The sequence below is a fragment of the Protopterus annectens genome, chromosome 6.part0 (assembly GCF_019279795.1).
Source record: "Protopterus annectens isolate FY-2018-M chromosome 6.part0, PAN1.0, whole genome shotgun sequence".
Classification (NCBI taxonomy): domain Eukaryota; kingdom Metazoa; phylum Chordata; order Ceratodontiformes; family Protopteridae; genus Protopterus; species Protopterus annectens.
In genome coordinates, this window is record NC_056737.1 from 530,043,081 (window position 1) to 530,070,038 (window position 26,958).

At 43.6% G+C, this 26,958-nt stretch overlaps 1 protein-coding gene across 1 annotated transcript in view; it reads right to left on the minus strand.

Moving 5' to 3' along the window:
- Positions 1–26,958, minus strand: part of TTC6 (tetratricopeptide repeat domain 6) — a 2,436,149-nt gene that overhangs the window by 230,978 nt on the left and 2,178,213 nt on the right. The window lies entirely within an intron of this gene.

Below are 26,958 nucleotides of genomic sequence, written 5' to 3' on the forward strand. Positions count from 1 at the left end.
TTTAGCAACCGGGCTATCTTCTTTATTATTTATAATATTCCTGACATGCTCCTGCAGTCAAGTTTTAAACTTCCTTTTACTTTCTCCTATATATACAAGCTTACATGGACATTTCAACGCATAAATAATACCTTCAGTATTACAGCTATATATATTTTTAACCTCAAATACATGGCTATTTATATACTTAAAAGTTGGAACAATATAATGACATACATTGCAATGACCACAGGGTGAAGTTCCTAGTTTCTGCATGGTCCTATATTGTAATGCCTCAGTGGGATATTTAAATTTATTATGTACCAAAATATCTTTTAAATTTCTACCTCTACGAAATGAGATGCCTAAAGACCTAGACAATAAATTTCTAAGGTCCATTGATCTAAACAAAAAATTCCAGTAGTGTTTAACAATATCTATTAAAACATCACTGAAAACACTATATGTAGAGACAAAATAAACTAATCTTTTCTCTTGAGTTCTAACATCTAACTTATACCCCTTACTTCCATACTTATAAGTATCAACTTTATGTTGTTCATTAATAACCTTATCTATAGCTGTTTGAATACTAACTTCTCTATAGCCCCTCAATCTAAACATCTCACTAGTTGCACTAATTTCTTTAAAGAAGTCCATGTCAGTATTACATAGCCGTCTAAGTCTCATACATTCCCCATAGGGCAAGGAGACCAAAATATGAACTGGATAACAGCTAGTCCCCATCAAATACTGATCACTATCAGCGAATTTTCTATGCACAGATGTACATAAGATATTGCTGTCCTCCAAAATCAGATCTATGTCTAAAAAAGTTATATCTTTACCCACCTGTATGCTGTCAAAGGAAAGTCCAAATCTATTATGTTGCATAACTTCTATAAACTGACCAACGTAAGATATCCCACCTTTACAAATAAAAACAAGATCATCTATAAAACGAAAATAACTAACTACATAATTTTTAAAAAAATCTATACGATATAACCATTCTAACTCATACAAACCCATCATCAGGTTGGCATACATGGGGGCAAAAGATGCCCCCATGGCAGTGCCCTTGATGTGTCTGTATAATTGTTCATTAAACATAACAAAATTATTATTCAAACAAAATTCCAATATTTCAATAATATAATATGTTACTGGACTATCACCCAAAAAATATTTTACTGCTTCTAGTCCAAACTGGCACTGTATGTTAGTATACAAACTAACAACAACAACACTTATAAAAAACATATCTGCACTCCATTGCATTTTAGATAATTTTTCCAAAAAATCAAAAATATCCCTAATATAACTAGGTAACTTTATTACATAAGGGAATAAATATTCATGCAAAAATGTCCCAATATTAGATAAAAAAAAATATTTTTGAGCAGATACAATAGGCCTACCAGGTGGGTCAACCCCACTTTTATGAATTTTTGGAAGACAGTAAAATAAAGCCAACTCACTGTCATCAGTATTAAACTTTTTATCTTTGTCATTTTGTGAAAAATATTTTAACCTCACTCCCTTAGATATAAGGGTGTCAAAGTCATTCATAGCCTTAATATATTTATTTGTATTACTCTTAACATAGGTATTGATATCATCTAAATGTGTCATACACATTTTATAATATTGAGCAACATTCATCACCACTATCTTACCACCTTTATCAGATGGTTTAATAATAAGATGTTCATTATTCACTAATGCCTGTAGTTCCTTCCATTCCTTCTTATTCAAGTTATATACCAACTTATGCTTATACTGCATAAAAACACAAAAAGCATTTTCTACAGCAAAATTCAGCATTTGAGAAAAACATTTTATATGTTCATGTTGGTATGGAGGAATAAAATCACTTTTGCTCATTATTTTATCAGTTTTTAACAAACTATAGGCACCTTCCAAAGGCCAACTTGGGATATCATGGGAATCTCAAAGGCATCAGCATCCAGGGTGCTCCACCAGTTCCTGGATGCCATGTCAGCACATGCCGGTGAGCATGTATATTTCCCCAACACCTGTGAGGCATTGGCCAGCAATATGCATCTTTTCCACCAAATAGCAGAATACCCTGAGGTAGTGGGTGCTATAGACTGCACGCACATATGCATCAAAGCACCACCCGGTGAGCAGAGTAGGGTTTCGATCAACCGCAAGGGCTTCCCCTCCATCAACTGCCAGATCGTGTGCAATGACCAGGACATTATAGTGAATGTGTGTGCTGGCTGCCCTGGAAGCTATCACAATTCCCACATCTGTCATCTGATGCAGCTGTACCAGAGATTTGCCAGTGGAGACATACCGTATGGTCACCTATTGGGGGATGCTGGTTACGCACTGGAGCCGTGGCTGATGGCACCCATCAGAAATGCACACACACCCGAACAAGAACTCCATAATGAGGCACACACACAGACCAGAGTTGTAATAGAGCATGTGTTTGGGATGCTCAAGTCACAGTTACTTTGCCTGGACACATCCGGTGGGGCCTTGCAGTACTCCCCAGCTACATGTACTCAAATTGCCATCGTATGTGCCATGCTACACAATGATCCTGCATAAACAGCTGCAGCAGGAACAGCACGGGGCAGGGCCACACAGCCCCCCACTATTGCCAAGGGCTGCACAGGTGCAGAGTGACTTGGAGGAGGAACAATATGAGCCTGCCCCAGTAGGCAGAAGGAGGCATGCCCAGTATGCCGTGGCCTTGGCAAAGAGGCAACGCATAGCACACACACTGACACAGGAGGGACCCAGGAAATGACACCTCTCTCTGACTCACAAATACAGTAAAAGGGATGCCAAACATGACACTACCTGTGCTCAACCATGTATAGGGAGTGTACTATGTGCATCCATCATAGGCAGCCCTCCAGCACCATACTCAATACTGGCACACCCACAAGGTAAGTCACTCTCCTTACCAATTGCTGAATGGAGTAGTATGTGTTATTACCTGTATCTATGGTATGGATGTGAGTATGCGAGGTAATCGGGCAGCTGAATGGGATGCCAGCAGATAGTAGACACCTACAGTGGCAGCATGAGATCTGTAACAAATACTGGTGTCACCATACTAGCCAGTACTACACATGGTGACAAAACCCACTGCAGGAAATGTGCTGGGCCACATGTGTGTCCATATGACACACACATGCCAGTCAGGGAGGTTCACATACCCAACAACAGTCTCAGCCAGCAGGACAGGTGTAGACAAACACAAACAAAGGCTGTGTTAAGGCCTCTAAATGATGCCTGTGGGTAACCTCCCCCCAGGCCTACACAGACAGACTACATTAGGTCAGACAGTGGGATGTTAGTTCTGAATGGTAGGAAGTCAGAAACTAATATGTAGGTCAATCAAACCTAAGACCTGTAGTACACTGATATGCCTCTAGTCAGCATGATAGGTTAGAAAACAGAATGAAATGGAGTAATTGACATACCAGTACAGTCATAGCAAATGAGTACAAGTATCAGGTGTGCCCCCCCAATCCTATGTAGAAATGTAGAAACAGTCAGGTGTGCCCCCCAATCCTGTGTAGACATGTAGAAACAGTCAGGTGTGCCCCCCAATCCTATGTAGAAATGTAGAAACAGTCAGGTGTGCCCCCCAAATCCTATGTAGACATGTAGTAACAGTCAGGTGTGCCCCCCCCAATCCTATGTAGAAATGTAGTAATAGTCAGGTGTGCCTCCCCAATCCGATGTAGACATGTAGTAACATGTATGTGTAGGTATAATATCAGTGGAGCACAGATGACCAGAGGTGGTCAAGGTAGCAGGATAAATTGTAGCATTTGTACAATATGCAGGTATGTGTGTGTTCGGCTGGTGTGTGTTTCATATTGTGTGAGAGTGGTCAGTATGTATGCATGTTCAGGTTTGACCTGGTGGCCATTGCCCCCTATTGCCAATGACAGGGCCAAGTCCTCACAACTGCAGTGCCAAAGACAATTCCCCCAAGTATAACACATGCTAGCAGTAAGCCATTGTAAATGTATGGTGGTAATATGTGTCAACATCTGAAAGATGGACATGGCATGACTGTTGGGCTAGATATTCAAGCAGTACACAGGGAAAAGGACCCCAGCTATACAGTATATAATGTGTAACTATGTAATGGACACACCCTTGAAATTGTACATACAGGTATGCATCACATTATCTGGGCTTGTAGTAGGGAATACCGATGTCATCTGGCCAAACACTTGCAGATCACAAAGGTGATAGGACTGATGTATTGGGAAACAGCTGATGTCCCTGCACAAGCCAACATAACTGCAATGCCCCCTGCATATCTGTGAGTCAGATGCAAGTAGTGTCCATAGCACACATGCACCCAGCTCACCCACAGGTACCTCTCTGGTTGTATCCCTGCTGTCGGGAATGGGTACAATATACCCCCCACCTGTGTATGGCAATAGCAAAAGAATGCAGCATGCAGTGCATGTCCCATGCAGGTGTGTCCCTAGCTGGAAGTAGCACCCTGCCAGCATCCACACCACCTGATCAATACTGATAGAAAGTATTGGCATGAACACCTAGCACACCTACCCTGTCACCCCAGGGGAATATACTGTATGGCAGTCTGGGACTGCAGGACTGACAGAATGCAATGACCTGCTACAGCTGGCCTGTATCACCACCAAATGTCCTACAGGTCATTGTCAAAGACCTGTGTCTCACCCGTACTGCCAATGTATGTTATGTCATGGACACCCAAATAACAACATAACACACTCCACATAAGCCATATGCAAGGCCATGTGGACAAACCACAGTAACATGTCCACCATGTCCCACTGCATGAACTGTGGACCAACACCAAAACCCAGCTGTGATGAGGTGATAACTTTAGGGAAAGTATCAGAGAATGTATGCATAATGTATGGAAGAGGATAGAATAATGGAGGGGGGGGTGGGAGCATGGAATGTGCAAGGTCTGACACACAGTCATGTGCACATAGTATTCTTGGATGCAAATACAAAAATGGGTGGCTAGAAACCTGCCCATACACCACAATAGGGGTAATGTCCTGACTTATGATCCTTGCCTCTGGGTAACCTGTGTGAATCTGTACAGCTGTGAGGAATTGTCACAGCAAGATAAGGCCATACTTTCATGTTGATGGATGTACAAGTATAGGATCCTCTGCCAGCACTGTACCAAGGTGCTGAACTGGATACACAGATCCAGCAGCAAGTGTATGCAGCCCCCCCTCTGCGTTTGCCCACAATACTGGACACAGCCGCATTCACCCTGTATTCCCCAGGACATCACTGTGAGCAAGAATGTCAACCTGACAGTACTTGAGGACATAAAACATCACAGTGTATAACAGTACACATGTCTGAATATCTCTGCTAAGACCAGTACCATGTAGCAGAAGCAGCACAGACACAATCACCTACAGTACACACTATCCTTTCCACCTGTTGACCCCATATTGCCATCTGATCTATAGATATCCTGCAGAAACAGTTTGCTACCTGTAGGTGTAGAACACAAAGGTCTGCACTGGAGTACAGCCTACCTGGAATGGATCCACACATTCAATACAGAAGGGCATACTGGGCATGCTCACACACTTAGAGAAATGAAGGTAATGCCAGACAACAACATACTGAAGGCAATGACAGACAACAACATACTGAAAGGTCATACTGGGCATGGAATCCTCTGCCAGCACTGTACCAAGGTGCTGAACTGAATACACAGACCCAGCAGCAAGTGTCTGCAGCCCCCTTCTAGAATGGCATAACTTTCCATGAATATGTAGGTGTTTGCCCACAATACTGGACACAGCTGGCTGCATTCACCCTGTGTTCCCCAGGACATCACTGTGAGCAAGAATGTCCACCTCACAGTACTTGAGGACATAAAACATCACAGTGTATAACAGTACACATGTCTGAATATCTCTGCTAACACCAATACCATGTAGCAGAAGCAACACAGACACAATCACCTACAGTACACACTATCCCTTCCATATGTTGACCCCATATTGCCAACTGATCTACTTATATCCTGCAGAAACAGTTTGCTACCTGTAGCTGTAGAACACAAAGGTCTCCACTGGAGTACAAACTACCTGGAATGGATCCACACATTCAATACAGAAGGGCATACTGGGCATGCTCACACACTTAGAGAAATGAAGGCAATGTCAGACAACATACTGAAGGCAATGTCAGACAACAACATACTGAAAGGTCATACTGGACATGCTCACACGCTTAAACAAATGAAGCCCATGTCTGCCGAAAACAGTGGGCCATACTTATCTGACAGTTGCAGATGTTAGTGCATACACTCCTCAGTATGCACCAGTCATGCTTTGCACACACATAACATAGGAATACGGACATATATCCAAGGACAACACACTATAACATGCCAAAAGAAGACATACATAGATGTGTGGAAGAGAGTGACAGTGACAAAGAGCCTTCCATCATGAGGACTGTCCCACCCAGCACACAGCCAAATGGCTACAACCACATATGTAAATGTCACTCACTGTAGAAATTAGCCACTATTATCCGTCAGCATTACAGACTCTGTGGTGCAAGCACTAGCTGTGCAACATGACTGTACAAGGCAGTAGTCATCTAGCAGTTGCATACACGTACCTGCAGAATATAAACCTGCGCGTGCCTGCATGTGGTGTGTCTACCTCAAGATGAATGGGTTATGGTCCATGCACACACACTGCCCTCCCCATAGCCCTACTATGACAAGCCTGCTGTCATCCACTTTGAAATACTCCTTTGGGAAAGGGGTAGCCCAGTACACTCTGTGATATTTCCTATAACTGTGTAATGCTGCAGTGTGATAAATTAGGTAGGTAGGAGTTTTAATCCCAGATATGGCAAGTGTGTGTCTCTGTCTGAGCAGGGGGCAATGCTTTTTAGGCTAGTCACACTCACTACAATTCAAGTGCTCTACTTTCACAAGCCTCCTGATGTCATTTACTGTGAAATACACCTTTGTGAGAGGAGTAGCCCAGTAATCTCTGTGGTGCGTCCCACCACTGTGTAATGTTGTAGTGTGAAAAACTAGTTAGGTAGGAGTTCTAATCTTAGACATGGCAACTATGTGTCTCTGTCTGTGTAGACAGCAATACTTTTTAGGCTAGTCACACTCATTACAATTCAAATACCCTATTTGGTAAGGCCGCTGATGTCATTCACTGTGAAATACACCTTTGGGAAAAGTATAACCCAGTAATCTCAGTGGTGCATCCTATAACAGTGTAATGCTATAGTGTGATAAACTAGTTAGGTAGGAGTTCTAATCCCAGACATGGCAACTTTGTGTGTGTCCCTGTCTGTGCAGAGAGCAATGTTTTTAGGCTAGTTACACTCACTATAATTCAAATGCCCTACTTTGATAGGTTGCTGATGTCATTCACTGTGAAATACACCTTTGGAAAAATAATAGCCCAGTAATCTCTGTGGCGCGTCCTATAACTGTGTAATGCTGTAGTGTGATAAATAAGTTAGATAGGAGTCCTACTCCCAAACATGGCAACTGTGTGTGTGTTGTGTGTGTCTCTGCCTGTGTAGGGGCAATGCTTTTTAGGCTAGTCACACTCACTACAATTCAAATGCCCTACTTTGGCAAGCCTGCTGATGTCATTCACTGTGAAATGCACCTTTGGGAAAGAAATACCACAATAACCTCTGTGGTGCATCCTATAACAGTGTAATGCTGTAGTGTGATATAGTATTTTGGTAGGGGTTCTGTTCCCACACATGGCAAATGTGGATGTTTGTGTGTGTGTTTCATTGTCTGTGTAGGCAGCAGTGCTTTTTAGGCTAGTCACACTCATTACAATTCAAATGCCCTACTTTGGGCAAGGCTGCTGATGTCATTCACTCTGAAATATATCTTTGGGAAAGGAGTAATAAAGTAATCTCCGTGGTGTGTCCTATAACTGCATAATGCTGTAGAGTGATAAACTGGTTAGATAGGAGTTCTAATCCCAGACGTATATATGTGTGTGTGTGTGTGTGTGTGTGTGTGTGTGTGTGTGTGTGTGTGTGTGTGTGTGTGTGTGTCTATGTAAGAGGCAATGATTTGTAGGCTAGTCACACTCACTACAATTCAAATTCCCAACTTTGGCAAGCCTGTTGATGTCATTCACCATGAAATATACCTTTGGGAAAAGAGCAGCCCCGTAATCTCTGTGGTGCATCCTATAATAGCATAATGCTGTAGTGTGATATAGTACTTTGGTAGGTGTTCTATTCCCCACACATGGCACGTGTGGATGTGTGTTTGTGTTTCTTTGTCTACATAGGGAGTAATGCTTTTTAGGCTAGTCACACTCACTAAAATTCAAATGCCCTACTTTTGGCAAGCCTGCTGATGTCATTCACTGTGAAATACACTTTTGGGAAAGAAGTAGTCCATTAATCTCTGTGGTGCATCCTATAACAGTGTAATGCTGTAGTGTGATATAGGCCTTTGATCAGGGTTCTATTCCCACACAGGGCAAGTGTGGATGTTTGCATGTGCGTTTCTTTGACTGTGTAGGGAGCAATGCTTTTTAGGCTAGTCACACTCAATACAATTTAAATGCCCTACTTTGGCAAGGCTGGTAATGTCAGTCACTGTGAAATACACCCTTGGGAAAGAAGTAGCCCAGTAATATCTGTGGCACGTCTTTTAACTGTGTAATGCTGTAGTGTGATAAACTAGTTAGGTAGGCGTTCTAATCCCAGACATGGCAACTGTGTGTGTGTGTCTCTCTGTCTGTCTAGGGGGAAATGTTTTTCAGGTTAGTCACACGCACTACAATTCAAATGCCCTACTTTGGCAAGCCTTCTGATGTCATTCACTGTGAAATACACCTTTGGGCAAGAAGTAGCACAGTAATCTCTGTGATGCATCCTGTAACAGCGTAATGCTGTAGTGTGATATAGTACTTTGGTAGGCGCTGTATTCCCACACATGGCAGGTGTGGATGTTTGTGTGTGTGTTTCTTTGTCTGTGTAGGTGGCAATGCCTTTTACACTAGTCACACTCACTACAATTCAAATGCCCTACTTTCGCAAGCCTGCTGATGTCATTCACTGAGAAATGCACCTTTGGGAAAGGAGTAGCCCAGTAATCTCTGTGGTATGTCCTATAACAGCGTAATGCTGTAGTGTGATATAGTACTTTGGTAGGGGTTCTATTCCCACACATGGCAAGTGTGGATGTGTGTTTGTGTTTCTTTGTCTACATAGGGAGTAATGCTTTTTAGGCTAGTCACACTCACTAAAATTCAAATGCCCTACTTTTGGCAAGCCTGCTGATGTCATTCACTGTGAAATACACTTTTGGGAAAGAAGTAGTCCATTAATCTCTGTGGTGCATCCTATAACAGTGTAATGCTGTAGTGTGATATAGGCCTTTGATCAGGGTTCTATTCCCACACAGGGCAAGTGTGGATGTTTGCATGTGCGTTTCTTTGACTGTGTAGGGAGCAATGCTTTTTCGGCTAGTCACACTCACTACACTTCAAATGCCCTACTTTGGCAAGCCTGCTGATGTCATTCACTGTGAAATACACCTTTGGTGAAGGAGTAGCCCAGTAATCTCCATGGTGCATCCTATAAAAGTGTAATGCTGTAGTGTGATATAATACTTTGGCAGGGGTTCTATTCCCACACATGGCAAGTGTGGATGTTTGTGTGTGTGTTTTTTGTCTGTGTAGGGTGCAATGCTTTTGAGGCCATTCACAGTCACTACAACCACCAGTGACCTTTTTTGGCAAGCCTGCTGATGTCATACCCAGTGAAATACACCTTTGGGGAAGGAGTACTCCAGTAATCTCCATGGCGCATCCTTTAACTGCATAATGCTGTAGTGTAATAAACTAGTTAGGTAGGAGTTCTAATTCCAGACATGGCAAGTGGGTCTATGTTTGTCATTTGTATCCTGTGTGGAGGTGGCTGTGAGTGTGTAACAAATGGACTCATTGTGAAGCAAGTTTTGCAAATTTCTTATATGGTGGCCCTATTATATGTCACAATGTCCACCTTGCAAGGATAACAGATGGGAAATAGCCTTGAGACTGGGGTGGCAATCCATATCCCTACATGCGACATCAAGGCCTGGCGAACAAAGTTAGCAATCCTTGTATTACACAGAGAACACTCTCAACCTGTGTCTCATACACAAACACACTTGCCTAGGCAACAACTGCTATGTTGGTAGTACCCTGCATATTGCCCACAGATAGTAACCATGGTGTGATTGCAGTGGACTACAGAGGGCATGAAACCCTGTCCTTCAGTACAATAGGCACATACATGCAGACAGTGTGCCTTCATTATGTTCTCCACTGGACACCCACAACACTTGTGGTGCCATCAAATGTGACCCACAAAGGACATACCATGCCTTAAACACATGCTCTGTATGGACAGATGGCACTGACACCAGGGAATACCTGTATCATGCTATTAATGTAGGTGCAGGGTCAACCTGCTGTCCATTACCAGTTCTTGGCACATGATGCCAGGACAGGCACATCTGATGATAACAATCTGTGTACACAACATGGGCCAGACACCCCAGGTACAGTTCCACATGTCTCTGTACATGCATGTGGGATATGTGCACATCGCACACAGCATCCATGTCATGGACTAAAAAACAGCTACATGGCAAGCATTGCACAGCAATGGCCACACACAATAGTTACCCAGGTGACTGGATGGTGAGTACAATACACACTTGTGTGGGCCAATCCAGACACTACACCCTTGAGCCACACTGCAGACCATTGTCTTGTGGCCTGATGCCAAGGTATACCCTTCACCTTGCCTTGTACAGCTGTCTGCCACAGTCAGCCGCAACACACCCGAGAAGCAATGCATGCATGCATGCATGTCAGTACTGCCACCTTGTGTCTGTGTGTGTGGTGTATGATGCTTTCGACCACATTCACACTCACTACAACCCCCATTGGCATACTGAAGCATGCTGTCTGATGTCAGACACCTTCACATACCCTTTGCCCATATAACCTCTGGATAACCACTGTGGTGCATGTGATACCTGCACAGTACTGTATTGTGGCAAACTAACTAGTTAGGAAGTGTTCCATTGTGTGTGAGTCCCTGAGAGTGTGGCTGTGTTGATGCTGACACCTGTTCATGTGGACAGGTACGTGTACTATACCTACCGTATAGCTACCATATTACTGTTGCAGATGTCACTAACCATCACATATACGTTTGGACAGCTCCTCAACATGTAAGCTATGTGGCGCATGCAATAACTGCATAGACATATGATAGCAATACATAGTCTGTCATGGGATTGAAACCCTGTACTGGTAGGTGTGTGACACAAACATGCTTAGGTTTTACTCTCCCACCCCCTCCCTGACTTACTTTGTCTCTGTCTGTCTCTCTCACTCCCCCTCTGGTGGATGTGGAGAAATACACCTGCTTTGCTTAGGCAGCAGCATGTGTTTTGTAAGTGATGCTCCAGCTGATGGCCTCTGCACAAATTGCAGCCCTCCTCTAGCTGATTGCATGTGAAACAGCTGTGGTAACATTACCATAGCCAACTGCATGGAAACACACTCCACTATCTAGGAACATCATGTTGGTGTTGGGCCTTTTCATTCACTGTGAGCAGGACCTAGATCTGGTGTTTGGCAAACAGCATCACAGATGGATTTGGGATTTACCTCTAACAACATACACTGTGGAAACAGGCCAACACATAGGAGGGTGATGTGTCTGACATGACTACAGAATGTAAGTGTTGCTATTCTGCATTTGGAGTAATGTTGGTTTAACAGGGTGTGTATGGATATGGCTGGTCTACATGTTTTAATACCTGTCATTACAGTGCTATGCTTTTGAGGAACCCCTCACCTGTAGGGTCATCTGCAGACTGGGCAGTGTGTGGTGCCTTATGTTTCTTGTGTTACTCACACAGCACCTATCAGAGAACTGCAGAAGCATAGTGTGAGGATTGCAGTCAGTACATGGTGGCAGTCATGACAGTTACTGACTTCATATTCCTCATAGGACATATGTCACAACAAACCCTGTTACAACAGTAAATGTATGAGGTTATCACAACAACATGTCAATATTGGCCCTGTGTTTGTGCCTCCAGCCACAACTCTGTCAACCTTTGTATATATGTCATGCAGTAAGAGGTGCAATTGTTCTGTACACCATTATTTATTGACATCATTTCTGATAAAAGCCAGTAAGATATCAGACTGCTGTATATGTATATAGTAGGGGTTATATTTGAGGACATGTCCTGGGCATTTGGTGGTTGTGTGTATAGTACTGAGTTCTGTGTACTTATGGTGATTGTCGACAGTGTGTGTATTGCAAATATGTACCTTGGCCTGTGTACAGACTGTGGTTGATGTCATTGTTCTTGGTCCTGTTCTATCTGATGTTACATGCTGCTCCAGTGTATGGTGCCCTATCAGCTTACATGTTTGTAGGGCCAAACACACACATGTCCCATACCACATCAGACCACACTGTGTAGTGGCCTAGTATATGTAGGGTTAGTGTGTGAATGGCACATATGAGGATGGTGTTGCTCAGACAGTCCATATACTGTAATATTAAGCTAGTTTAACATATGTGGCTGTGGCCGTGTTCACACTGGTTGTGGTTATGCACTTTCACAAAGGTGTCTGTTACTCTGTACTGTGACATGCCTGTAGAGCCTGCTATATTTGCAGGTACATGTGTATTCCCCCATAGGAAATGCAGGCCAGTGTTGTGGCAGTCTGCCTGTAGCCTGCACAGTGCTTTGTTACATGCCTAGCAGCTTAGTGTACTTACCCAGTGTGATGTTATGTCCAGATATTTGCCAGAAGTACCGCTGCCGGGCCACCATAACTGTCATGTATTTCTGACAAAGCAGTGGGATGCTGTACAGATGTATGCCATTAACTAGTGGGTAGTATGTGGCCATGTGACCTCTGCACCAGTGGTTATTATGTGTCAGGACAGACAGGAGTGTGTGAATGCATAACCTATGGGGGCAAATGTATTCTAGTATTTATGTGATATACCCATCCACATGGCTAACATCCACATTGTCAAGCTTGGTCCACATGTCTTGCACTTAGGGGTTCTGTGTATACCTCTGGACTGACCAGAGTGTGTCAGACTGTCCACATTTATTGGCCATAGCTCTGCTGTAGTCCACAGGATCATTACTGTGCTAGCAGTGGTACTGTACTATGATGTCCTTAGGATGTCTGTCAGTAGCCAATGGCGCACATGTTAAAAGTAGATGTGACCTCACACACACAACATGTCTGGTAAGTCAACCCCTATTACAGTAGAAGCAGTCTACATATATACCTGCAATACATACCTGACATCCCCTTGCACTAAGAGGGTGAGATTATTGGGGCTGAGGTAAGACTCCACTCCATGTTCTGGACATATTGCGAACATATATGCATATATAATTATCCATATATCTATATAGATATATACACATATACATATCAACATACAAAAATGGATATGTATATGTACATATATATATATATATATATATATATATATACATATATACATATAAACATTCAAATATATACATATACACAGCAATATATGTCTACACATATACAGAGATACATATGCACATATACTTATGGATATCTGCATATATATTGACAGTAATAGGTATAGCAGGATAGAGATGTATGCACATATAGTTATAAATATCTACATATATAGCTACATAAATAGGCATATCTGTACACATAGGATGTGCATACATATATAGCTACACAAATACACACACACACACACACATATATATATATATATATATATATATATACATATATACAAAGAGATCTACACATGGCCATATATTTGATGCACTATATAGATGTGTATACAGAGATATGTATGAATATACATGTGTATGTACATGTAGGCATATACCAACATATGTGTATGTATATATATATATATATATATATATATATATATATATATATATATATATATCCATATTCCTGTCATGTGTAAACATCACGGTTGTGTATACCCTTCCAGATGTATCTCACCATATGTATCTGATATGAATACATTATGATAAAACAACATATGTGATGCAACAGTCATATTAATAACAAGTACTACACAACTGTGGAAGTAAAGGCAATTGTTCAATACTAATCAATATGTGTACTGACAGATATATTGGAAAAACAACATCTGTCTTCACAGTGGTCATGGTGAAGTGGTTAAGTGTTGTTACTATAGTGTACAGGGTCCTGGGTTCAAGACCTGCAAGGGCTGTTCATTTTATTTCTGGGCAGAACAAGGGCTGTCAGATACAGAGTGGTTAAGGGAGTTTTGAGCAGCTTTAATAATGTTTGCGTGGCTTTGAGCGAAGCTAAGCGGTGCTAAGCTATGGGTAAATGTATGGGCGCTTACACAGTGTAGGCTTCACCTACCAGTGTGCAAATCAGCTTAGCTGTTATATTGGAGCAATGTTGATATCTGCTAAGCATGGCTTAGCCCTGGTAATCAGTTCACACCACCCAGTCTGGTAACGTAGCATGGTAATGACATCTGTAATAAGTGTATGTAATGCCATGTACAATACAGGTGCCTATGTGCTGTCATTACAGTAGCAAGGGGTGTGAGTGTCATGTTTGGGACACAGAAGTATATGAGGCCTGTACAGCACTGTTATCCATGTGAATGTGTTATATACAGGCGTAGTAGCCCAGGGTACATGCTGTCACACTGGCATGTAGTGTATAATGGTAGTACTACTGCTGACAGTGCTTTCCCAGGCAAGAGTAGAGTGCTAAATGTAGTTCTAACAACAGGCACACCTGCAGGCATAGTTGGACTCTGGGGCCTCCCTGTTGTATCCCTGGTGTTTGAGGTGTGTCAGAGTATATATCCCCTACTGGGTAATGATCCGACATGTGGAATGTAACTGTAGACTACCGTCTGTACAGCACATGTTAGTGAGGGCTTCCAACATGTAGTTATGGCATACATATGGTTGTCAAACATCTGTCTGTCAACACATTCATCCTACTGCATAGCTACTTGCCAAGTTGATGACTGTCAGTCCCTGTACAGATATGCAGATGGCAGGTATCCAGCTGCAATATGTACAGGCAACCTATGCATGATTGACACATACATGTCTTGTCACCTGTGTAAGAACTGGCACATATATACGTACCACATGCCACGAGTACCTCCACTACACTACCACAGTCAACAAAACATGCTTGGGTACAGGTCTCCATCACAGACACTAACCATGTGTTGTAATACATGTTGCATACATGTCAACTTGATCACCTTAGTGGCCATATGCAGGAGGGCACCTAGAGGATTGGCTGATGCATATCACTCTTACCCTGAGGGTCACCACAGTGGTGTCTGTCGATAGATTGCCTGCTGCCTCATGGCAGATGGCAGGATACCACTGTACACACATCCCCTACACAACCCATCTCTCCATGGACAATAGCTGGGTACACAGCTATGACCACCTGCAGCGATGCACCCCAGTACTGACGTGTGCACGTGTGCATTACTGAGTATAGCAGTGTATGTGTGTTAGCACATCTGTACTTAGGAATTCCATGAGGGCCTTCACAACCACCAAAACACCCATTGCTATAGTCAGTTGTGGCTGCTGCTGTATGGGACATTACATGTACCCTGTTACGCTCCTCTCCATACTGGCTACATGAGCCTTGCAGTACCAGCACAACAGTGTTGTACAAATGGGTCGATAGGCATGGGATATCCATTGAGTTCTGGCAAGTGTGTGTATGTGTGCATGTCTATATATCTGTAGGGCACAGCATTCTGAGGCCACATACTCCTATTACACTACCCATTGCCACACAGTAGTACAGATAGTGTTGTTACTGCCCATAGATGAGGCATGACAATGCAACACCCTACTATGCCTGTGGCATGTGCATTAAATGCATATTCCTGTAGTACCACTGTTGGGATATACAATGGGTTGTATCACAGTCGTGGGCAATGTGTGATGGTGGGTATGTCAGAGTGTCATCATGGGTTTCAGGGAGTACAATATCCACTGGGGGATGTGCACACTGTCATTACACCAAGGTACACCCGGTATATGTCCCATGTACCACTTTATGGTTACCACTGTTACCATCAACCATACAGGTAACTGATACCACAATCCAGCCCAGTTATGCATGTGCTGTGTGCAGCCTACCTGTAACACATTAGACACATGGTCAAGTTAGTTAGCAGCGATAGACCCAGGTCTCTTGGACGTGTGTCTGCCTGTTATGTGTCTGTTAATGTGTATATGAAGGTATGTCACACTATGTATTGTCCATATACACCCATTACATCCCCCATTAGCATACTGCACATGTCTAGGGATGATCTGCATGTAACCTTTAACACACCTTACCCTAAACACTGTGTGGTGTGTGCAATGAAAGCCACACACTTCAGCAGCACTACATACCTAGGTAGGGGTCTATTCCCTGTGTTGCCAAGTAAAGTGTGCATGTATGTAGATGGGTCTACATCAGGTTGCAGATTATACATGTCCCAACGGGTCACCTGTCCATGTGGCACAGGCAATAACTGTTATACAAACCTGTGACATGTATTCAACTGTACCCCAGATATATCACAGTCATGGTGTCACCACAGTGCCATACCCCATTGTGGAATATGACTGCAGACCATCCTCATGCTGCTGACACATATACACCTACAACACAAATGGATAACATTATGGAGACCGCAATCAACCAGTGTTACTAACAGCTATAATGCATCACTGTTGGATGGCTACACTACCTGACATGTATGCGTTAAACTTTACTCGTGACAACATGTTACACTGCAGTACTTTGGTACACTGTAGTACAGTCACCATGTGTATCAGAACCATATTAGCCTGTCCCTGCATTGATGATATGGATGACAGGGATGTGGCACAGGTATCATCATATGCACAGGGTGTGTTGTTGGTTTGTCAGAGGCCAAGGGTGGGCCATACATTTGACAACATGTGTGTGGCTGAGGGATGTAATGAGGTGAATTGGCCATGGTGATGTGGTGTGTGTAGGTATGGGGTTGCCCTAGGTGTGTTCGTATAGTGTGTGGTGTGGACAGCACCCTCCCACAGTGTCAGGGATGGTACTGCCACTACAGGAGCCCCTTGGTGTCCTAGCACATCCACATTGACTGCCAGCTGTTGGCGTTGCTGGCCAACGTCCACGTGGCTATCGCCGCACTCCACACATTCAAGCACAGAAAACCATGGTCGATGAGGGCCATTATCTCATACAGGAGCCCCTTGGTGTCCTAGCATGTCCATGTTGACTGTCAGCTGTTAGCATTGCTGGCCTACATCCATGCGGCCATCGTCGCACTCCCACCACACATTCAAGCACGGACAAACCACAGTCGATGAGGGCCATTATCTCACCAGACTGTCTATTCATGAGCTCGGTATAAGCACGGATGGCACCAGACAGTTCATGGAAGTTGTCACTTGCAGATGTGAGAGCAGCCCTCTGCAGCCTCAGGCCCTGCCTGGTGTAATGTTCCATACACGCCTGGACCACCATGACAGCCTGAAACATGCACCTGGTGGTACCAGTTGTGGCGGGTCTGCCAGGGACATGATGACCAACGGCCCTACCACGAGCACCCTGGGACATCTGGCTATGCCTGCTGTGACCAGACACAGTAGGCATGGTTACCACTCTCTCCTGTGCACTGCCACCAAATGCCAGCTGTCCCTCCACTATGGCCACTGGTGATGGGGTATGTATAGGCACTGAAACTGTGTGCGGGGTTGGGGTGGCTAAAAGGGGGATGTCAAATGATGGTGCTGTTTCGGCCCCTGACAACTCCACCTGTGCCTCAATAGTACTATCATCATCTTTGGTGTCTGTATGGACACAAACATCAGATTGCTAGCAGGAGGGTCCCTGACCCACCTTGCCACCTGTGGAGGAAAACAAGAAATGCACTTTAAGACCTGTACAGCATTACAGCATTGCATAACAGTACACACACACACACACACACACACACACACACACACACACACACACACACACACACCACCTTAATACCTACCTGTCCGTAACTTTACAGACAGTCCCATGTTTATTCCCATGCATTCTCCATCCTGCATCACACTTGGTAATATACATTCATTAATACCACTCATTAACGTATCATTACTCTAAATGCCTAGACAAGTGATCACAACACAAGACCTGTTACTCCATTACCTCCCTGACCTGAGTGGAGTGGTTTTACATGGCCTAACTGCTGTCATTCAGTGTTCACCCTGTGTATGTTTGGACATTGTGAGCATGGCCCCTATATGTGAGGGGCTACTATGTTCACTCCATAGTATCAAGCACTGGAGTGTCATGTGTAAGTATTGCTCAATACATGCGAGCTATGCTACTCAATCAACCTATCATGTGACAACTGTAATATATGGATACACTCCCTGGTGTTGTCTAGTAATTCCCCACTGCATTTGTAGTGCTGCATATGTGGGTTGTCAGTCACCTCTCTGCTGAATGCGATATTAAGGGTACCTGGTGTCTACCTTCCCTCTCAATGCATGTTCCATGCTACATACCTTATTATACTATCAGCTGTCCTGTGATTACATACATGACAAGTATTCCTGGTGTGTCATGCATCAGTCCATGTCCATGTACTGCACGATCCCAAAGGGGAGTACTGCTGTGCATACATGAACACCCACACAAACGCACACACATTCACACATGCATCCTACATGCATCACCCTCCCTCCACTTCATCAGAGTGACCCTACAGACAAAATAGCTACCCACCAAGCACCCTGCCATGTACTGTGCACCAAACCTCACAGGTATACAACCCATTGCTGAATGTTTAGTACTGTGTCAGTTATGTCAGCTCTAATGCTCACAACCCCTATGTTTTTCAGCACTACATACCTGTGATGATATGTGGACAGATGTCATTTGTGAATGCCTAATGTCTGGTTTACAGATCTCAACATCAGCGGACCATGTATGACCAATCCAATACTATTGCACTGACAACTGTCAGAGCATACTGTGGCTATGGGGAGTGTACACACCCTTATTGATATGACACACCCTTCCTTGATCTGCGATGGGACCACATCACCACATATATTAAAAGTACATGAGCCCGATATATGACATATGTCCTGTACATTCACATGCAGTGTCTACAGAATGTCTTAGGTGTGTGGATGCTGACTGCGATGCATACACTCTGTGTGTACATATGTGTGCACACCTTATCATGACGGTTTGTTGCACCTATTGTTATGTGTACTACAGCAGTCACTACTCCTGGCAGGGGTATACTAGCATGGGCCTTCTGCATTTGCCAGTGTATGTTCAGTCTGCCCTACACATGTCCCCCAAATCTGCATGACTGCAAGGTCTACTCGTGCACATCCCTTGGTGTTCACACACTGCCATCACTATTGCTGTGGGGATAGGGTTACATTTGCCGCAGTTCCTGAACCTGACTGTGTGCAGATACAGCCATTCTTAGCATCCTTAGGATCCCTGTTGCAGTGCACTGGTGTGTCATGTTGACACCCTCTCCCCACCTTCAACCTTTTTGCAGATGCTTGACAAGGCCTACACATATGTGTCAGTTTGCAGCGTTCCATACACTGCACACATTACAGCCTAGTCCCAGCTGATAATGTGGACCACAGTAATACGTTATGCCATAGTTTAACTCTGTAACAGTTGCCATTGTACTACTGGTATATACACTGTTGTTTCACTGTATACGGCTGATGTTTCACACATGTCCCTACTGTAGGCCATGTCTCCCACCATTATGTTACTCCCTGTGGACACATTCCGCAATGAAAGGATGTTAGTTATCTTGCAGGTGTCTGACATACCCTTCCAATACCACATTATGGTCACTACTGTGATGCCGTGCATTTAACAGCAACAATACGTGCACATGTACAGCATGCATTCTGGGTAGGTGTGTTAGATGTGTGCATGGAATATACCATAGCCATTACATACCCAGTGTATTGGCAAGCATCAACATAAACCATATTCACCAGCTACAGGCTGCTGCCTTGGTGGTGTACCGGAGGGACCTACATAAGACGGTGAGAGAAGTGAAGTCAGTGGCCATACCTGTGGCACTGCCACAGGGTGGGTGCAGCATTACAGTGCATCAACAGTACATGTACACAATACTACCATGTATGCATATCTGTTTATCACTACTATGCAGCAACAAACTATATCTATGACATGTCAGATATGCATGTTCTACCTGTACAGATGCGGATGCATACTCAACAGTGGTCTACTGATGTGCCCTGTGGCCTTACCTGCACACTCCTCAGCCAGTGTGTGGGTAGCACCCACCTCCAAAATGGTGTTCAGCAGATGGCTATGCTGACACGAAGGTGCCACGAGGCTGGCGAAGAGCTCCTCAAAATGTGTCGGGGGGTGGATGGCATGGTGCCCCCCATTGCGAGGTGATTCCTCCCTGACTGCAGCAGCATGGCAATGGGCATTGCAAAGCAGGTCAGAACAATGATGCTGGACCTGCTCATAACTGCGGTTGTGCAGTCTGACATCATTGCCCCTAAGGACTAGGTCATTCCACAAGGTGGTCCACTCCTGCTGCTCATGGGCGGCCCAGCCAAACAGGACAGGTTAGTGCTGGATTAGGTGGTTTATCACTATGTCATTCTCAGCAGCTGAGTAAGCCTGGAGCCATCCATGTGACATCTTGCCTTCTTCTTCTTTCGGCTTTTCCCGGTTAGGGGTCACCACAGCGGATCATCTGTCCGCTCATGGTTGGCAGTGGAGTTTTACGGTGTCGAGTTGCCAGCCCGGCACCCAAACTTCCACAGAAGGCACACACGCGCACACCTAGGGCCAATTTAGAGTGTCCAATCTACCTACTGCATGTCTTGGGGATGTAGGAGGAAACCGGAGCACCTGGAGGAAACCCACGCGACCACACGGAGGACATGCAGACTCCACACAGAAGGCACCCCAGCCGAGAATCGAACCGGAGAACCTCTTGCTTTGAGGGGGCAATGCTAACCGCAGCACAACCGTGGCTGCCCCATGTGACATCTTGCCTGAAAGACATAAAGATGGAAACAAGTCTGAGCAACTCATACAGCAAGGTTACCACAGTTCTTAATACACATCTCTGTCACCCCACCACCATATCAGCAACAGCAAACTGTACACACAACTCAATAGGTATGGCTACAGCTTACCTACCAGTGGGACAGATATTGTATTGTACCACACCTTGTGCTATGTGTTTGTAGCCATGTTCCCTGTGTGGACACTATCATTGCTGGCCTGTTACAGACTATTCACCTGCATGCCATTGTCAGGGCCACTAGGGTTCCATATATGCTTGTGGTATGCCTTCTATGTGATTGCTGCACATCTGACATTCTGTGTTATTGGGAATATCTATGCATGCTGTTGGACATGTTCCAGGATTGTGGAGACTATTGCTTTTATTTTATTTATTTTTATTTTATTTTACACTTGTTTACCGGGAAAGTCCGATTGTACACAGGTCCATTTTCAGAGGAGGCCCAGGGAGAAAAGCTCCACATTACAATACATTATATGAGAGTAAAATGAAGTATAACATACATACATATGGCATATATACACATATTCTACCCACATATGTTCTATAACAGTGACACAAAAGCATGTTTAGGGAATATTTGCCAGCAGAACCACCTCTCCAAACTCATCTGCCCATGTTATCAGGCCACATCACATGTGGGACCCACCCTAGGGCCTCCTCATGTACTGGTCCAGCACCACCTTCAGCTGGAACCAACTCAGGGGATGTTGCCCCCCTGGGAGCACACACAGACATGATCTTGTCCCCCTGAGGTCAGGTCCAGGGTCTGTTTAATAGCGGGCTCCACAGACACATGTGGGATGTGCTACATCAGCTTGAGGCACCAGTACACATTCACAGGGTCCACATGCTCCTCCTGCTCAGCCTCCAGGCAAGGCACCTTCTGGATGTGGACTGCTGTTGTGAGTAGCAGTGGGTGGGAGGCTCGTTCCCATTGTGTCCATATTGGGGCCCATGGGGCTTCCACATCACAGACCACACACACCATCCAGGGTGTTTACCCACCACATGTGTCACATATCACCCCTGTAGGCTGTCCTCTATATCTACCAACCCACACCACCTCCACAGCTATACCTGCCATACTTCCCCATATTCCCATTCCCTACTTCACAGACAAAGGCAATGTGGTCCCAACAAGGGGTTCACATGTGACATACCTGTCCATGTTGCACACACTGACAGCTGTATATATTTGTGTGTATTGCTATGTGTGCTGTTCCCTCGCACATAGCATGCAGCACTGTGGTGGTAATATAGGGAACATATATTTACATACATATATGTATGTGTGTGTTTGTATATATGTAGTATGTAGACATGTGCATATAGGTATATATCTATATATGTGTAGATATATATGATGTAGATATGTGTTTATATATATGTCTGCATATAGGTATCTGTATATTTGTGGACATACTTGTAGATATATATATATATATATATTATACACATATATATACTTATATATGAGGTACATTCAGCCATCAGGTCCACAATCTCACAGCTGATATGTTCGGCCTTGCTAAAACACAGACAGGTGCCACATATGGAAACAGCCTATCATTAGGGGGTATATGTAGGGCCAGATTGCAGGTAACTCTATTACACACCTATGGCATTCCAGCATGCTAAAATACAGGTTAACCTGAGTATCCTACAAGTGGTGGGTTGTGGAACCCATGTGTCCATCATTATAGCATTACTTCTGGCCACAGTAATATACATGCTTCCCATTACACAACAGACACTATGATGGCTTACATCTTATCAGTCAGTGTTGCTCTGCACAGTTGATGGGTATGGCCCACTACCCACAGGGAAAGACTCTATTGTCCTTAGCAGTTGTTCAGCTGAACATCATTACAACAACACCTGATGGCACATATACATCATTCCACATCATCTAAACCATTATTATGGGCCAGTTACTACAGTCAGTTACATGCATATATGACGAAAACGCATTGTAGAAGGCGTTCATATGTTCCTTGTTCTTGTTTTGTGCTTGGCGTATTTGTGGTTGGAATAAACTAAAGGTGCTTGCTATCCAGTCTCCGGGACCTGTTTTCTGTGGAGTTTGGTTGGGATATTGCTTGCTTTACATGCATATATACTTTACATACCTGTTGTGGGAATGATGTCTCTCCTGGATAGTATGCTGGATGCAATTTTTTTTTTTTTTGCCTTTCACTCGATCTCTTTATCTCTGTCTCTCTCCAGTAAATGTATTGAGCTGCTTTGAATAGACTGCAGCATGGATTTTGTAGGTGATGCACATGATCAGATGATGGCCTCTGCACCAATCAGTGTCCTTCACTTGCTACCTGCATGCAGTGTAGTATTCCATTTACCACTGTCATGGCAACCCACTACTATAAATCCCCACATTATGTGGGTGTGGTCCCTTTGCCTTTCCTGTATGGTGGACATCCTTCCTGTGTGTGGGCAGCAGTGTTACAGACAGCTGGTCTCTTACAAGAGAACTTGCACACTCAGGCCAGCTACATATTTGTATGAGGTTCCAGAACTACAGACAGAGTGTGGGTAGTGTTGTATGCATTGCACAGCACCAGTGTTACAGGGTTTGTGTGTACATACTAGATTAACATGGAATGCAGTCTGTCGGCATAGCTCTTAACTGTGGGTCTATCGACTTGATGGCCAGAGGTGTGCCTATAATGTTTTGTCTGTCCACCACACAGGTATTGTGTCAGATATATCACTGGCAGTGTGTGTGTTGAGTATTAACAGTGCATGGCTACATCCATTTCTGCTTCTAACTTCATATTCCTGACTAAGGGTATGATGCAGACTATCATGTAACACCAGTGACTTGCTTAGTGTATGACAACAGTATTTCACATATGGGCCTGTGTTCCAGCCTCTGTCCTCCACCTACATGCCAGGCTTTGTCCTATGACATGCTGTCAGGGGTTGTTATGTAGTGGGCTGTGAGTATGTCATGCTGCCATTCCTGCCATCAGTCCACTGCTGTTGTGGCCTCCACACATATTGTGAGGTTGGGTCCATATATGTGTGGGCTTCATATACACAATACACGTGTGCCCTTATGCACTCCATAGACCAGTGTATGTAACAGTGGTATATGGCCCTGTATGTCAGTCTAAGGATGCACCATAACTAACCTAGGCTGTTACAACATGTGGGGGTATCAGGGGTAAGCTGCATTAAGGTATATGGATGTACATTACCATACAATTGACCTTGGGTAAATGCAGGTCTACTGTTTCCTGCCATACAGACTGTTCTGTTTGTCAGTGTGATTGTGATGGTGTCAGTTATGCCTTGATATGTAACAAATACATCCCACTGTGTCAACTGAGGTCTTTACCCCCTAGGGATTATGTACAGAGTGTAGAGAGAGGTTGCAAGACTATACATCTGCATTACTTACTGTTGATTGATTGTTATCCTGTGGCCCAGTCTGTCTTTACTGTTGTACTATTTGAAGGCCTCAGCCTGGACAGCAACACATGTAAACCTTTCCAGAATACTGTATTAATATAACTGTTTCATGGTTGCATTAGTCTGTTTATATGTATGTCAGAGTTTAAACAGGTATATGACATGGAATATACAACTGTAATAGTACATAAATAAAGTTTTCCCATGTATGCAAACTTGTGTGTGGTGTTATATCCTTTGACCTCTCTGGGGGTATATGTTGTAGGCAACAATTGTCATTTGTATAGGTGGCTCATACAGTGTCCCGTTGGTAAGGTGGCAACTGTAGGCATAGTGGCTGTTCCGTATTGTGTGCACCTTCTACATATGTATCTTCCTATACATATCTGTGTGTGTGTATGTGTAGTTATATATATCTATCTATATATATATATATATATATATATATATATATATATATATATATATATCTGCATATATGTGTCTGTGTATATGTATCTTAGAAATGTTGATTGCTTCCACATTGTACATTCCCTATGGTAGCTAGACTGTACTGCATGATATGTTATTGATACCAGCCTGACATCATACAGGTGGGATGGAGTACTGTTAACATCTTGTGCCCATGTTGTGTCAGGTCCTGGTTATGAGATTCGCAATAGTTGGTAGAAGTGTTTGGATGAGGGGGGGGGTATCTATATGTACAAAACGTATGTTGTTTGGGCCCCCTCACCCCCATTAATGGTGCATGTGGACATATATGTTTTTGTTATGCTCTCTTTTATATCTATAGATATATGTCTGTATATACATATATAGATATATATTTATGTTTACATATATATATTTATGTGTATATATATATATATATATATATATATATATATATATATATATATATATACAGATGTAGACATATATATCTATATATGTATGCATATGTGTGTGTGTGTGTGTGTGTGTGTGTGTGTGTGTATATATATATATATATATATATATATATATGTGTATTTTTATATATATATATATATATATGTATATATATATATATATATATATATATATATATATATATATATATATATATATAAAATCTACATATATAGATATGTTATATCTATTTAGATATAAATATATATACACACACAAACATCTACATGTTTACATACATTTCCTGTACTATTGAATGACTGGGCTGGATATGTTTGTGAAAACATCAGGGTTATGTATATCTGACATAGCTTAGTGATAAATCACTTTGGCTATGGTGTGTAGGGTCCTGAGTTCGAGCCTTGCAAAGGCTGTTTATTTTGTTGCTGGGAAGAACAAGGGCCATTGGATACAGAGTGATTAAGGCACTTTTAAGCGGTTGTGTTTGCACAGGTTTGCGTGGAGGTAAGCACTGCTAACTTCCGGTTACAGTTTCTTATACTGATTTAGCTTCTCAATTGCTTAACTTGTGTAGGCATTGCTTACCCCCACACAAACAAGCTTGAACCTGCTTACTGCTGCTTAAAAGTGCTTACTCCTGCTTACCCCCGCGCTAATTTCTTTAAAAGAAAAGAAAAAAGGGTTGATAGGAAAGTGGTGAAAAAGGGGCAGAAAGAGGGAAAGACAGTAGGGAAAATAGGGATGTGCAGGAAGGGTGTAGGGAAGGTCCATAGCTGTCCATTTCTTCTACAGCAACAGCTGTGCATATACACTGCATTTGGAGGTAGATTTGGACACTTAAACCCCTGAGAGAAGGGTGAGGACAACAATAATATGTTGTGATCCCAGTTAGACCAGATTACATGTGTCCAGTGGACACGTGTGTGAAATGGACAGCTATGTATGGGGTGAGATTTTTTGGGGGGGACATATTGCCCTTTTTTTTTTCAGGTGAGAGTGGGATGTTGGGGATGGATAGCAGGTATATTTGGGGAGGTAGGTTGGGTAGGTTAAGAGACAAGACAAACAAAACACATACGGGGTGGTATATGACACATGTGGGGGGGTAAACACCTTGATGGGGAGGGTTGTTGGGAAATCGGAAGCCCATGAGCCCCCTAGTGGAAACAGTGGTACTGAGGTCCCCACCCATGGGCAGTCACCACTGCACCTTCACAGCCCCAAAGGTGGCTGTGCTGGAGGCTGAGTCGGAGAGCCAGGCCGACCCTCTAATCGCAACACGTGGCCCTTGAGTTCTCCAAACTGCTGATTGAGCCCACTATGCACCACAACCAGGACCTGACGATGGGTGGCAGGTTCCTGCCCATGCCCGCTCCCAGGGCGGGGTGAGCCCCATCCCACAAGGTGGTT